The 15,207-nt window shown below is 32.4% G+C and overlaps 1 protein-coding gene across 1 annotated transcript in view; it reads left to right on the top strand.

The window, feature by feature from the left end:
- Window positions 1–26: 26 nt before the first annotated feature.
- Window positions 27–15,207, top strand: part of LOC140057040 (uncharacterized) — a 34,457-nt gene continuing 19,276 nt past the window's right edge. The window contains exon 1 of the mRNA XM_072102581.1: window positions 27–164. The gene's annotated coding sequence lies outside the window, so the exon portion shown is untranslated. The remainder of the gene's footprint in view (window positions 165–15,207) is intronic.

Consider the following 15,207-nt stretch of genomic DNA (forward strand, 5'->3'; position numbering starts at 1 on the left):
TGTTTTTTATTGGATGCAGAGTTCTTTCTGTTTTGTGTCTGCTGCGAGGCATAACATAAACCTAATTTCTTTTATAATGTTATAGTAATATCTAAATAATTTAACTATAAGCAAGCGAAAGGGTAATTCAAGAATTATATCTTAAACTTCGGTTTGCAGAACAGGTAGGTAGCTAAATTACAAAGCGTTTTGATGTTTTGAAGAAGCTACGACCTTAACTTCTAGACTCGATCCTAGGCCTAGCATATTTTGTGAGGACGTACCTTTTGAAATAACTAACAAACACTTCTTGATCACCAGTTTTTATAGAAAATAGTTCAGTTACTGCATTCATATTATTATGCAATCTTACTAAAATGCATCTGTTTCAGCCGATGGTTATCATTGATATAGTTAAAGTTGTGGATTGCAAATGCGAGTCGATCCCCAATGTTTGACCATGAAAATTCGAATAAGGCGCTAGCTAGCTAGTGTGCGACGTAATTCGGTTTAGCGGTAATTTTCGTTTTTGATGGGCAAAAATAGATTTATACGACAATTTAAACTGCTACTGTACTTTCGCGGCTCACAATCTCTTTAATTTGACCCAATTTAAAAACATTTTTGTACAGCAATGATGGTCAGTGACTGTAAAGTCGATAAATATGCCCAGCGATTTCAATTTTTGTGCGAAAGTAGTGCTGGAAATTTGGTTAAATGGAGTAGTAAATAAAAATTCAATAAAAACTAGGCATAGGGATAACGATGCAAAATTAAAAGTTGTTATTTTTCAACCAATTTAAACATTATATGTTAGTATTTTGTTTCAATATTCCAATAAAGAAAGAATTACGAAAATCTGACTTGTAGTTTTCGAAATATAAGGTCTAAAACATCTCCGAAAATGATCGTTTTTGGCCACGAACGTTGTAAACAAATTGCGCCCTCAGTCGACAATTGTATGAACCACACCGTGTTTCGCTAAAATAATTACATTTAACATATAATTACGTTTTATAGTAATTTATTTTATATATCAACATTGGAAATGTCAATAAAATATGTTATTAAATGTTTACAAAATATATAAAGTTTATTTAACGGAATTCGTACAAATTCATTGCTCTAAATTTGTGTAGTAACGATCAGTACAGACAGACCATGTGACTTCGCGGTACACGCGAGAGAAAACATTCTGCTGTGGGTGATTCGCGTTCACCAATCAAATAGCCAGGATCCAAAATCATTCAACCGTTAGCCCTGCCGATCGCGGGAAATCTCAACTTTGATTGGCTTACGATGACATCATATCACAAAATGGTGGTTTTGTAGTTGAGCCTCACGTAATTTTCACAATTTTATTTAAAAAATGAAATAAATAGACCTTCTTTATGGTATGTGTGGTTTTTCTCTAAAAGATTTAAATAATAACGGCTTCATATCGAGAAAAAAACGTTTTTTTGGCACTTATAATAAATATTTCTCAGAGAAAAAAGCACATGGCATGTAGAACTATATTATCTTGGCGTAGGAAGACAAACAAATCCCAGGTCATGAGAGGCTCAACTACAAAAACAAGGTTGAATAGGGTAAGGTCACTGGACTGTTCGAAGGTTTTTGAGTAAACAATTTACCGCGTATGGTCGTACGCGCTAGACAGTACGATATTTTAACCACATTATTACATGTTTGGTTGAATGTAATGAAGATAAAAAATAGTTGATCTTATGGAATGATATGTAAATAAATAAATACTTAAAGGAATTATGTTTACAGTTCAATTATTTTCAGAATAATATTACATAAAAGTGTGTTTACCAATGGACAAATAATCGCGTCAATGACATAGCGCGCATGGTAACGTACGCGGAGTTGAATCGTGGCAATAACAATGGAGTCAACTCTCGGTAATCCTACTAGGCAACAAAATTATAATTTGGCAAATTTATGGAAATCCCTGACACAGATAGGGATAACGATGTAAAATTAAAAGTTAATATTTTGCAAACAAATTATACATTGCCTGTTAGTATTTTGTATCAATATTATAATAAAGAAAGAATTATAAAAATATGACTTGTAGTTTTCGAAATATAGGGTTTAAAACATCGCCGAAAATGATCGTTTTTAGCCACGAACGATGTAAACAAATTGCGCCCTCAGTCGACAATTGTATGAACTAGTCATTTTTCGTTAAAATAATTATATAAAATCACGGTTTTAAGTAATATATTTTGTATATCAACATTGTAAAATTCAATCAAATATGATAGTACTTATTTATTATATAAAAGAGTGTTTATTTCACCTTATTTCAACCAATCAAAGGGCGAGAATCCAAAATCGTTCAACCGTGAGACATGCGGAGCGGTCGAATGCGAAGGTTTGATTGGCTTGCGATGACATCATACCATAAAATGGCGTTTTTGTAGTCGAGTCTCTCAGAATTTTCTAAAAATTATTTTTAATATGGACAAAACAGATATTTTTCATGGTATATGGGTTGTTACTATGAAATATTCGAATCATAAAGGCCTCATGTCGGGAAAAAACTGTTTTTTTAGCACTTAAAATTTATATTTTTCTTAGTAACAAGCACATGGTTTATGTGGAACTATATTATCTTGGTGTAGGTATAAAATACATTTTGAGGTCATAAGAGGCTCAACTACAAAAATAAGGTTGAAAATGGTAGGTCATTGAGCCTTCCGAGGGTTTCGTAGTAAACAAAAGCTATACGCGCTAGGCGATAACGATCTTTTAACCACTATATTAACATTTTTGGTTGAATGAAATGGAAATAAAAAATACTTCATCTTATAGAATAATAGGTAAATGAATATTTACTCAAAAGGATATTTTCATAATTTATTTTCAGAATAATTACCTAATAAAAAGTGTTTACCAAAGTAAAAAAATACCATGTCAATGACACTGCGCGCATAGTAACTTGCGCTGTTTAATCGTGGTAATGAAAATGGAGTCGGCTCTCGGTATCCCTAACACAGATCAGCAACGCGCCATGAAAATTTTGCCACGTCAAGAGTGTACCTTTCAGTGTGGACTTTCTTTTTTTGTGTCTTGATTTGAGCGCCTAGACCTACATACTGTTGATCTGTAATGTATAAAAAGTACTGAAAATAATGTTTACAGTATTAGGGATAACGATGCAAAATTAAAAGTTAATATTTTTCAAGCAAATTAAACATTGTCTGTAAGTTAGTATTTTGTATTAATATTATAGAATCAATTATGAAAATCTAACTTTTAGTTTTCGTAATATAGGATCTAAAACATCGCCAAAAAATGTTTTTAGCCATGTATGTATACTACACTATTTTTGCGATAAATTAATTACATATTATTGCGTTTTATAGTAATCTATTTTGTACAGTATATCAGCATTGGAAATATCAATACAATATGATATTAAATGTTTATAAAATAGATACGTTGTTTATTTTTGGACAAATTCATTGCTCTCTATTCGTGTATGTATTCGCGCACCAATCAAACAGCCAGAATCCAAAATCATTCAACTGTTAGTTCTTTTGGTTGCTCTAGAAACCAGGCAGCGCCACCTACCGTTGTGACGTCAGCACCGCTGAACTTTATGCCAATCAAGGGAAAGCTCAGATTTGATTGGCTTATGATGATTTCATAACACAAAATGGTGGTTTTGTAGTTGAGCCTCACAGAATATTCACGGTTTTTTGTGCATTTTTCTCTGAAAGATTTAAACAATAAACGCCTCATATCAAGAAAAAAATAATTTGTTAGCACTTCTACACTAATAAGCACAAGGCATTGGGAACTATATTGTCTTAGCGTAGTTTTTGAGTAAACACGATATTACAATATTTTATCCACATTATCGCATTTGTGGTTGAATATAATGGAAATAAAAAATATTTTATCTGATTGCTCAAACGCATTATTACATAATATTATCGCGTCAATAACACAGCGTGCATGGTAACATACGCGTAGTTGAATCGTGGCAATAACAATGTCAGAGTCAACTCTCGATAACCCTAGTATTATTAAGTTAGAAATGGTGATGGGATAAATGACTTGCCTGATTCTGTCGGGCTTTACAATGTAGCATAAAGGTAGTCACTCTTTTGATGTAGGGGTGCCTCATGGTATAAATATTTAATAAATGACTTTCAAATCCCAGGAAAAATGTTTTCTAACTGACTAAAGAGGAGGTAAATACCTTTTAAAAAAAGCCAAATTCCACAGGGTGATTGTAGTCATTTGTTCGCAGTTTAAAGCAGTATATGTCTCAGTGACTATAGTTTTTTTTTAGCACTGTTCAATTGTTTTGGCAGCAACCAACCCCCAAAACTCCTGTTGCCCAACTACCGTTGCCCAACTACCACATTAAATAGCAAATATCTGTTTCGGTTAGCTGTCCTCGTATGCACAACCAACCCAGCAGCTCGTAAAGTACAATATACAACTATCCCTTATCTTCTCATTATTTTTTCCATACATTTTCTAATGTTGATGAACTTGATTATGAATCCAGATGAAACAAAATACTTGAAAACAAAATAGTTGGTAGCATCTCTATGACAGTAAAAAAAATGTTGAGTCTGGCCAAATACTGAGAGGATTTACTGTTTAAAAAAAAAAACAGGATCATCTTTGACTTATTTATATTTATTTGAAGGATGTACAGTATACATATAGTATGATGTACCTTGTCTATATTATACATCACTATTTTATTACTTTGAATTTATTTTATAAATTAATACTAGAAATTATGTGATTTTTAAAGCAATAAATAAAGAGCTTTGTCTCGAATACGTTTGCAAGTTGCCATATTTTTTTTATATTTTTTTTAATGAAATAACATTTACAGTTTGTTAGTCCTAAGCAACAATTCAAAACCATCCTCAACTCGAGTCCCAATTACCCATAATTCATGTTCAAGCATCTCATTTTCTGTGTTGATGAGGGGTTTAAACTTAGTGGATTTGATATCATCATGGCTTCGACAGTAGATGGATTGTTCAGAATTCAATTTTGATAAAAAAAAAAAGTCTTTCTGGAAAAAAAAATCTTTGTTTAAAATACAGCAATTTTATAATTATATGGACTATATCTGCTGGCAAATAAATACTGTATATAATATGGTATTTTTTAAATACCGTATATTTTTGCCAGCAGAAATGGTGCTCACAAAAATATTCTGTATTTTGGCTTACCAAATTTGTGGTAAAATACAGTATTTATAAATTTATACCGTATTTTGTGGACCTTTTTCTGCTTACAGTACCAACAAAAAATACTGTATTTTTTATTTTCTGTAAGCTTTTTATAAAGATAAATATAGTCTGGTCAGCAAAAATAAGGGACAACATCACGTTTGCAATTAATATGTGGGGGAAACAAAAGATTTTCTGTAAAATTAAAAGGGAACAAACGGGACAGCCAGATTTACAAAGATAATTTGAGTACGGGGGTCAATACAAAAATGAGGAGCCTCTGAAAGCAGTACTGTAGGATACAACATCGCCAAGATAACAAATTCTAAGAGAAAGAATAAAAACAACTTGTCTTCATTTTGTGGGTATCGAAAGGCAGTACAGTAGAACCTCCATTTTACGTACGGTACGGGACCGAAAGGCGTACGTAAAACAAAGGATTCGTAAAATCAAGGTTGACCTTAAATTTACCCCAAATACGTAGAGATCGTAGCTATAAAGGCTACCCTGTTTGTCTACTTTATTGAACAGCATGTAGGTTGTCACTAGCTAGGCCTTGCCTAGACTTTCAGGCCAGGCTAGCAGGCCTAGCAAGATGCGAGGCCTAACTAGAAAAATACAGTACTGTACAGTATATACAGGCTGTGAGATGTTTAAATAAAGTGTAAAATATCAATGTTCTTGTATTTTCTATCAATAAAAACAGTCGCTGCACGTGCGTAGCTTGACTCAAACACACAGCAGAATTCCACACACAGCCATGATTGTGGCTTTGTGTGCTTTGTTGTTGTTAAATTGCGCCCTCAATGTAAGAAAATGATGACGTCATCGGTTATTTTAAGCGTACGTAAAATCAAGGGAACGTAAAATCAGGGTACGTAAAACACAGGTTCTACTGTACCAAGATAATACTTCTAGCACAAACGGGGTACTCAAAATACGGTATGAAATATACTATATTTTATACCGTATTCTGAGGATATCCAGCAGAAAAAGGCCCTCTTTATTATTTCAAGTTTTTACTGAAACAATTTCTGATCTTTTGCAATTCAGTTTGTCCAATACAAAGCTTGCTATGTATTAGATTAATGCCTGTTGGTATACAGTAACAGTCAATACAATCTATTACAAGTGGTGTCTACTCTTGGCTTGATACTGTATAGCAATGAAGTACCAATTTCCTTCGTCTTGTACGAACCAAATATCATGTTAACAGAGGATCGCTTTGTGTAACTGTAAATGATTTCTTATTCATTCTTAACAGCTTATGATTAACCAACTGGTTAATTCTTGTTTTTTTATTTAACCTAGTCTAAATTCAGACTATCATTTGTATGCATACTGATTCTTTTGTACGTTTTCCAGTCAATTATCATGTCAGGAAATGCTCTGTAACAATAAGATTAATGTGATTTTGTAAACTGTCTATTGTAGACAAAAATTTAATAGGAATTTTTATTGTACTTTTCGTCTTTTGCGATACCATATTTTCCGGAGTACTAGTACTATGTAATTAAGTCTAAGCTTGCCAAAATTAGGTGGGGGTGTCGCATTGTACTTAATGGTACATAAAATCATGCTTGAAAAAATGGTTTGGCTAAAATATTTGTGACTAGGCCTAAAATCAACTTGTGCCTAGTTGCTTAGACCATGCACAAAATGTCGGGTACTGTAGTTTGAGTTATATATGCAAAAAAACACAAAAACCTAGATCATTCTTTAATAATATTTTGTAGACTAGAAACAATTAAAACACTGATTTCTTGCGATTCGCTCACAAATGTAATGCTTAAGACGTACCGTGTTATTGGAAAAACAAAAATGGATCATTGTGCTTTAGCGCTTGACTCAAGGCGTACTGTGAAATATGAATTGATCGTGTGTGTTTCAACTTGCCTGAGCAACATGCTTGTAGCAGGTACAGTAAACTGACGAGATGTTGATTTGATTGAGCCTAGGCAATAATCAAGTTTGAATGAAAATATCTTGCCTATACTGTATAATATACTTTTCGGTAAATGTATTATATAAATATGATTTTGATAATAATGCACAAGTACAGTAGTGTACGCATGTTGTCATTTAGAACAGTGCCACCAATAATATAATTATCTTTTTATTAAAACAATATTTTAAAACATGTTATAATCCATTTCCTACTTTTTACTTGATTTTATTTTTTTTAATCGTACAATACAAATATTATTACTGTATTATAGGATTTTTTTATTTTATTTATTATTTTTTTTAGAAACATATTTTCACATGAATCTAAAGGGACCAGATTATTATTTGAATAGATATACATCTGAAGGTATTAAAAAACACTTTTTTTTATGATTCCAGGAAACTGGTTAAAAAAAGGAATAACGTTCATTATTGATTTTATTAATGATTATTTTTAATAGTGGTATTTAATTAATCTTAATTAATAAATTCGGTGCTTTAAAAGAGCTCTCAAAAAGTATACTTTATATTGTAATTACAACAAAACATATGACAATGTAAACAAGACATTTCAAACATTTGGTTGTTTTTAAAACCAGTACAGTAGAACCTACATTTTACGTACATTCACTGCTGTATGGGAAATGCACGTGTGTGGCTTGTATCACAGCCATGGATTGTTAAATTGCACCCGCAATGTAAGAAAAAAGAACACTATATATTAAATTCCTAAAATGATGATGTCATCGGTCATTTTATGCATACGTAAAATCCAGGGTACAGTACGTAAAACAAAGGTTCTACTGTAATGCAAATAATTGCTCAAAACAAGGTAATGAGCAGAGTAAAGACTACAAGATATCAATACATTGATGGTTGTGGTGGAAGTACAGTATAGTGGAGAGCATGTAGCAGTATCGATACTAATAGTGACTTTACCATCTTTACTTTTCTACTACTGCTCTATGCCATCAGATCTATCTTCATCCCTCTGTATCTATTTACGCATGGGCAAAATTTGATAATTATGTGTTCCTTTTAGATTTGTTACTTTCGGATAAACCCTGTTTACCAATTAAGTTGAGTTAGATAATTAGGTATTGACAATTAAACAAATTTACAGTAAGTTCAATAATTTTCCCTGTATACACTCTAACTAAAGGATGTCTGAAAAATACCTGCACCCACAATAGTACGAGAATGCTTCGCATTTTTACCTATCCTTCTTCTACAATAATTGTTTTTTAATTACTGAAATCCGGTTTAACCAGCTCAAATAAAACATCATACTGTTGAACAGAAGTGGTTGATTGATGATGAATGGAACATTCCAATCTCTCTTCAAAGCTTATTCCCTTTCAGTGCATAAATACAATATTTGGGTTTTCTATTGTTGTTGCGACATAACAACTTCAGTCTCCATACCTAATAGTTGGTAGATACATTAATTGAAGAAATTATGGGCACTTGGGGATATATGTTGATATGAAAAGGAATTCTAGAAAGCATTTTCAGTCGCTGCCGTTTAAAGCGCAGATTGTTTACTGTGAGTGTGGGTATACTGTCAGATACATAAACACATTTATACAAATAAACTATACTATTATATTGAAAATTGATTCTAAACATCGACACATGCTACTGAATTATTTCAACTAAGTATTAAAGGGCAAATGTTTTACTGTGTTTAAACATAAAAGCAAATACATTTCTAAATAATATATTTAAAAAAATGTTTCCTCCATCAACGGCAACACAGCCATCATCCACCGCTATTACATCAATCATCACTGTCTATTTATTGCTCTATGTGAACTAAGGTATTTAGTCCTGCATAGTCCTTCGGTAAACATATAGCCTAGCGAACATTTGAACATCTAGTTAAATCAATTTATATAAAACACAAACATTCAAAGAGAACAACCAACTTTAACTTGTATGACACTTCCATTTACACTATACGGAAAAACTGAGATGAATTCTGGTTCGACACTTTACATTACAAGAAAATCTTTAAAATATTGCAAACACATGACAATCTTCACGCACTCTAAAACACTGTAAAATACATACATGTACATTAAAAACACCAAATTATTTCGCATAAGAAATTGTAATAGATGTTAATAACAAGAAATATTTCTTACAAAAAACGCCGCGTAACTTTTTGACTGGACAGTTGTAAGAACAGTCTTCATTAATCTAATATAATAGGTCGGCCAATCAAAACGCAAGTGAACAATTGGGACTTTACTAATTGTGATTTATGTCATTGGCCTGTCAGCACAGTCGTTTCTTTCTAGAATTAAACGCACAAACTTGTATTGGGAATAATGTATGTGGTTATTACTATCGCATTTAGGTATTGATAATAATAATAATATGGCTTTTGAATATATAATTACTGTCTGTAGAATAACATTTATACATTTTCGGTTCGCGATGAAAAGTTATATGAATGGATTTGTAATAGGTATTTATAATAATAGTATGGGTTGTATTATTGCTAAGCTATCACCAAATCGCGTTATAACATTATTTCTCAGGGTTTTTTGCACCATTGATCAATACCAAACGCGTATCGGTATTATAGTTTTTAATGAATCATTACATTAATAAAAATACCCAATTAAATCAATCGCGTCAGTCCAATTCCGACTTATGTTTCGATCACATAGTTCTCTGTCTACACTGTCCCAACTAGTTTAACAAAAAAAGTGTGATGTGCCCAAATATGGTAGTGATATGCCCGAATATCGTAGTGATATGACATCGTCATGTCTATATAATATGGGCACATCATATTTAGTTTGATAGTATAGACAGAGCTTAAGGATTATATTTAAAAAATGTTTTCTTACATTTTGAACGGAAGTATTTATTTGTTTATAAGCCCAATTTTCCAGTCTTAATTTTACATTTTGAAAAAAAGTATTTATTTGTTTATAAGCCCAATTTTCCAGTCTTAATTTTACATTTTGAAAAAAAAGTATTTTATTTGTTGATAAGCCCAATTGTGCAGTCTTATTTTACATTTTGAACGAAAGTATTTATTTGTTGATAAGCCCAATTTTGCATTCTTATTTTACATTTTAAATGAAAGTATTTATTTGTTGATAAGCCGAATTTTCCAGTTTAATAATAATGACCCCTTCCACAGTGCTTATACCATATACATTTTACATGATATTGACCGTGGGTTCTTTACGCCTCTGATGCATTTGTTTTTATTGTACCTTTTTAATAAATTATTATATGTTTAGGCCTAATCACACCCAATTTAATGAAACAGTCAGATTCCGATTTCAATTGAACAAAGTAGTACTGTATTTATTATTCATTGATAAGCCAAGGGTCCCATGGCGTTAGCTGATATCTTGTAGTCCAGTAAAATATCACCTTCACCATTGCATAACGTTAGTAGTCAACGAGATTCTCACCGTACGTTCTAAACAGTATGTAAAGATCATTTATTGATGTTGCGTCGCGTAAAAGTTGGGATTTGTGGAGAAAATGAAGTTTTTATACGCAGTTTTTGCTTCCTTTCGTCGTGGTTTGTTTTCATCGAAAAATGACGTCATGGGGCATAAGTGAATGACACGCCATTGTCGACATTTGCGTTCGTATTAAAAAGTGAATTTTAAATGTACGAATATGGTATTAATTATCTGTATTACATTGTATTATTATGTATCGCATATATAACAAGTCATTTTGATAAAAAATAAGTCAAATAAATATGAAAAACAAAATAAAATTGTGATGTTTGCATGTCATCTGAAGTGACCTTCCATACAATGTGATAGCGCCCTCTATAAGTATTGATACACTCGCACTTCAAACTGCAAGCTTTTTGTTGTTATAAATTCATTCATTCAGAAATACAATTTAAGGAAGGAATCGAATCAAGGGCATTATTACTTGGTTTACTATATATTTATGATGTTTTCCCCAAAAATAATTACTAGTATGTTCATTTTGCGAATTGTAGATGTTTGTACCGGCGGTATGAAATTAAAAAAAGCTGTTTACGCGGTCTGTAGCCTAACGATATAATAATAATTATATGTATAAAATAATTGTTACTTTTTTCTGATAAATCAGTATGAATAATAATGTTTACTTAGCGCTGCTTTAAGCACCATATTTAAAAAAAAGAAACAAATTGATTTAAGCTTACTTTTTGTCACGTTTTCGGTAATTAATCGTCTTCTTCGCTCTCACTATCTGATTCGTCACTGTTCTCATCATCCGATTCTGTTGGAAGAGGCCCCAGCAAATCGTTATCGCCAACGCACCATCCGTTATTGTCTTGAGATTTCGGCAACTCTTAAATCGGCGTTAGTGCGAGCTTCCAGATCATGACTTGATAGTTCGACCATGCGTCATATATGTTGATGCAAGCACTACGCGACGGTGGAAAGTTAGTTAAATCAATGTTTTTTAACACTGATTATCCGTCTTTTTCCTTGCATTTCCTGCGAAGAAAGTAAAATCTAAGTTCATCGGTACTCCTTGATTTCGATTGGGATCCATATAAGACAGCGATGTTTTTTTTTTATATTGTTACATTTTGTTTCGTCCATTATTGCAAAAGTCCTATTCGATACAGGCAGTGGCAGGAATTGACAAATAACCAATCTCACCAGCAGTTTAGCCACTGAAATCACCCCAAGTCGATGTAATGCCATTCTAGGGCTGCATGCGTTCACAAAGTGCAGCACGACCAGCGCTTTCAAGGGAAAAGGAAAATTAAAGGCCATTAAACTTGTCGAAAAATATCCAAAATTTGAAGAGGTTTTCAAGAAAGTAGGAGAAAGTTGGAAAGGAGAAGAAGAGTTAATGTTGGAACTGGAATAGTTCACGTGCCTGTTATTTTATGGATTCCGTTCGAAAGCAAGGCGTAGGCCTACCGATGAACTTAGATTTGACTTTTTTCGCAGGAAATGCAAGAAAAAAAAACCGGAATAATCAGTGTTAAAAAAACATTGATTTAAAAATTAGCTAACTTTCCACCGTCGCGTAGATGCTTGCATCAACATATACAACGCACGATGATCGAACTATCAAGTCAGGATCTGTGGAGGCTCGCACTAACACACCGATTTTACGAGTTGCCGAAACCCCAAGACAATAACGGATGGTGCGTTGGCGATAACGATTTGCTGGGGCCTTTATGGTGTGAAAGCGAGATTCTTCCAACAGAATTGAACGAGCGATTGCTGAGAACGACTCCTTTAACTCGGATGATGAGAACAGTGACGAATCAGATAGTGAGAGCGAAGAAGACAATTAATTACCGAAAACGTGACAAAAAATAGGCTTAAATTAATTTGTTTCTTTTCTTTTTTAATAGGGTGCTTAAAGCAGCGCTAAGTAAACATATTCATACTGATTTATCAGAAAAAAAGTAACAATTATTTTATACATATAATTATTATTATATCGTTAGGCTACAGACCGCGTAAACAGCTTTTTTTAATTTCATACCGCCGGTACATCTACAATTCGCAAAATGTACATACTAGTAATTATTTTTGGGGAAAACATCATAAATATATAATAAACCAAGTAATAATGCCCTTGATTCGATTCCTTCCTTAAATTGTATTTCTGAATGAATGAATAAACAACAAAAAGCTTGCAGTTTGAAGTGCGAGTGTATCAATACTTATAGAGGGCGCTATCACATTGTATGGAAGGTCACTTCAGATGACATGCAAAAATCACAATTTTCCTTTGTTTTTCATATTTATTTCACTTATTTTTTATCAAAATGACTTGTTATATATGTGATACATAATAATACAATGTAATACAGATAATTAATACCATATTCGTACATTTAAAATTCACTTTTTAATACGAACGCAAATGTCGACAATGGCGTGTCATTCACTTATGCCCCATGACGTCATTTTTCGATGAAAACAAACCACGACGAAAGGAAGCAAAAACTGCGTATAAAAACTTCATTTTCTCTACAAATCCCAACTTTTACGCGACGCAACATCAATAAATGATCTTTACCATAATGTTTAGAACCTACGGTGAGAATCTCGTTGACTACTAACGTTATGCAATGGTGAAGGTGATATTTTACTGGACTATTGAGCATTTGACTCTTGTGTGAACCTGTAACACAAATCATTCTTCAAAATCTAAAGAAAGAACCTCACACGTCTTTTTTGTGAGTGATACACTATGGATATGCCCACGGAAATAATATGTGGACATTGCAAACAATCATAGGCCTACAGTAACAAACATAGAATGGCTTAATAAGCATAACATTCAGACTTGCTTGTTTTCTAGTGGATTTTTATTTACTTTAGCATGTAGAATAAAACTATTAACAGTGGCTATATTAATAATTATACTGATTATCCTTGATGTTATCGCGTCTAATAATAAAATATTTTGTTGTTGATAAGCCCAATTTTTCAGCCTTGATTTTACATTTTGAACGAAAGTATTTATTTGTTGATAAGCCCAATTTAGCAGTCTTAATAATGACCCTTCCACAGTGCATTTTACATGATATTGACCGAGGGTTTTTACGCCTCTATAGCCACTGATCAATACCATAATTAATGTACTTTTTTAAATGAATATTGAAATGTTTCAACATACCCAATTCAAAAAAACGGTCCGTTTTCGAGTTCAATCTTTTGATTAGAGAGGTTGGAGTTTCATTTTGAACGAAAGTATTTATTTGATTGATAAGCCAAATTTCTAGTCCTAATGATTTGAGATTCAACGGGTTTTGCTTTCAATTGTATAATAATATAATTATATATATATATATATATATAAATATAATATTAAGTATAATTATGAATTCACCAACACTTTCAGGCCCGGGCCCGAGTTTGTGTAGACCAGACTTCCATGCACAGCCACATGTTAAGGAATATGAATCTCTTTATGATTTTAATATGGTTCGAAATGATATTACACAACAACAATTAGACAGCAACTGTGCAAGAGTCCAACTAATAAAATCGGAATGATCAATTAATTGAACATTTACAGCATAAGGCCCATACACTAGGACAATAACGATTGACGATAAATAGACAAATGTGCATTTTTAATACATAAACCAAAAGAAATATAAACAATTCCTTTGATGAAAATTATATTTTCACACGTCCAATCAAATGACGTCATGATTAGTAAGACCAATAATATCGTGACAATACAGCGATTTCATTGTTTTTATTTATCATGACGTCATTTGATTGGAATTTGAAAAACATTATTTTTATCAAAGACGGCATAAATGATTATCCTATAGGTCTAGAACGAAAACCTTTCTAATTTCTTTTGGTTTATGTAAAAGAAATGCATGCTTATATATTATCGTCCGTCGTTATCGTCATAGTGTAATTGGGCCTTTATACAAAAAAAAAATAAATTGATTACGAAGTTACATGCCATTTTCACCTATCACCAAAAAACTAACCTTTTCAACACTAATTAAATGTTACGAAGCCAATTTATATTATATATTTCATTAAAACTGAACTTTACGGTAAATGAAGAGTAAGTATCAGTTAATATGAATAATATAACTAGTAGGTCTATGAACTTGCGTCCAGACACAGAACTGTAACATTACTATCATAAATGTTGAAACCACTTATAAAACCTTTTTTTAAAGAAAATATAATTGTGCTAGGAGAAGGTTAATAAACAAATAGATAATGTACAAACCTTTTTCTGGATTAATTAATGGAGCAGGCGTTCCTAATAACCTGCTGCTGCTACCTAGACTGATTGTTCACCTTCTGACGATAATTGATTGGACCTACCCCCCCCCCCCCCCCCCCCACGGCATCTGATAACCAAAAAAAAATTTACCAGGACTGTTTCAATGATTTAATATCTGACGGCGTATTATTATAACATTGGCCTAGATTGACAGTCATAAAAAAGAAAGTCATTGTAAATACTTCCCTTTATGTTGACAGAGCCAAAATAAAGTTTTGACCATTATCGAATGATTATTTGACAGTGACTTATTATAATACCGGCCTGGTTGACCGCAAAAACGAAG

This window comes from Antedon mediterranea, chromosome 8 (genome assembly GCF_964355755.1).
Source record: "Antedon mediterranea chromosome 8, ecAntMedi1.1, whole genome shotgun sequence".
NCBI classification, from domain to species: domain Eukaryota; kingdom Metazoa; phylum Echinodermata; class Crinoidea; order Comatulida; family Antedonidae; genus Antedon; species Antedon mediterranea.